General features: G+C 51.2%; 1 pseudogene; it reads right to left on the bottom strand.

Moving 5' to 3' along the window:
• Positions 1-252: 252 nt before the first annotated feature.
• On the bottom strand, positions 253-1,511 carry LOC142027666 (olfactory receptor 2A2-like; annotated as a pseudogene).
• Between the last annotated feature and the right edge of the window lie 277 nt (positions 1,512-1,788).

Genomic DNA, 1,788 nt, shown 5'->3' with positions numbered 1-1,788 from the left:
CACTCCCCAGTTCCTATAGTAGATGGGACGTCGCATGGTATGGAATACCCTGTTGGCCAGTTTGGGTCAGCTGCCCTGGCTGTGTCCTGTGCCAACTTCTTGTGCCCTGGCTGGGCAGGAGAAGCTGAAAAATCCTTGACTTTAGTCTAAACGCTACTTAGCAACAACTGCAAACATCAGTGTTATCAAGGTTCTTTGCAAACTGAACTCAAAACATAGCACTGTACCAGCTACTAGGAAGACAGTGAACTCTATCCCAGCTGAAACCAGGACACTTTTAACCACTTAACATTCCCTGAGAAATTCCCCAAGAGCTCAAGAAGAAAGAGCAGAAAGACAGGAGACAGGTGAAAGCCTAGAGCGCCAGCTAGACGGAATGAAAGACCCTCTTCCTTCTCTGAAGCTTCAGCAAGGCTTCCTTCACCTGCTTGTTCCTCCGACTGTAAATGACGGGCTTCAAACTGGGGCTGACGAGAGTGTAGAAAAGGGAAAGAACTGTCTCCCTCCCAGAGGACTTACCGCTCCCGGGCCCCGCGTACATGAAGATGGCGTTTCCATAAAAGACACCCACCACGGTCGGGTGAGAGCCACATGTGGACAAGGTTTCGTGCCATCCTGGCACAGAGCGGATGCGCAGATCGGTGGCTGGATGTCCAGGGAGGAAATCAGGATTAAGGCTAAAGGGAAGAGGAAGAAGCACACACAAACAGCAAAGATCAGGACTTTATTGGCAGGAGCGGCAGTGCAGGCCAGCTTTAAGACAGCAAGAATTTCACAGGAGAAGTGGACAGCCTCGCAGGGGCCACAGAAAGGCAGGTGTAAAGCCAGAGAGGCTTGCAGTGTACCAAATACGAACGCCAAAGCCCACAAAACTGTGGCAAGGGTGAGGCGCAGCCTCCAGATCATGATGAGGGCACAGCAGAGGGGACGGCAGATTGCCACGTAGCGAACATGAGACATCACTGCCAGCAGCACGCACGCTGTAAGTGCAAAGATTAAATAAAGATGGATCTGTGCCCCACACCCAGCAACGGAGAGGGTTCTGCCTTGTCCAAGGAGGCTCCTTAGCATACGGGGACATTGCTGGAGGCGTAGCAGATGTCCGCGATGGAGAGGTGGCAGAGGAAGAAGTACCTGGGGCTGTGGAGGCAGTAGTCCAGGCAGATACGCAGAAAGACAAGTGTGTTTCCCATCCGAGTGGCAGAGCAGAGGGCAGAGAAAAGGCCAAAGAGGCAGCGCTGCAGGGCTGGGGTGCTGCAGAACCCCAGGAAGACGAATTCTGTGACAGTCTTTTCATTCTGCACGCTGTGCTGGAGGTGAGGCAGCACAAACTGCGACCACGGAGATCTGGAAGCGAAGGAGCAAGGAAAAGGAAAGAAAAAGGAGAGTTTTCCTAAGAATGTTGTGTCCTTTACTCTTTACGCTGCAGCTCCCTTCTCCCTGTTTTTCCCTCTGACTCCAGTGAAAGGTGCGTACTACCCTCCCCACGCTGAGTGACGTACATCTGAATTGCAAGCTCCAATCTCCCTGCAAACTTTGAGCAGTTTGACCAATCTCGCACAACTTTGCTGCCTAGCTTGCCCTTGAAGTCTTTCTTTTCCTGGGTTGGTTTTGGTTTTTTTTTGCAGGGGGTGGGGAGGGGCAGGGTGTGGTGTCGCTGTTGGAGAAGATAAGATGAGGAAGATTGCAGGTGTCGATTAAGGTGAAGCCAGAACAACTTCAAAGCAGCCGTTTTAAATTAAGTCCATATTAAAAGGAATGCACAGTTCACAGAATAATTCCAGTTTT

Source organism: Buteo buteo, unplaced genomic scaffold (assembly GCF_964188355.1).
Source record: "Buteo buteo unplaced genomic scaffold, bButBut1.hap1.1 HAP1_SCAFFOLD_50, whole genome shotgun sequence".
NCBI lineage: Eukaryota > Metazoa > Chordata > Aves > Accipitriformes > Accipitridae > Buteo > Buteo buteo.
The sequence above is the reverse complement of the archived record's forward strand: the minus strand, read 5'-3'. Positions and strand labels throughout refer to the sequence as shown.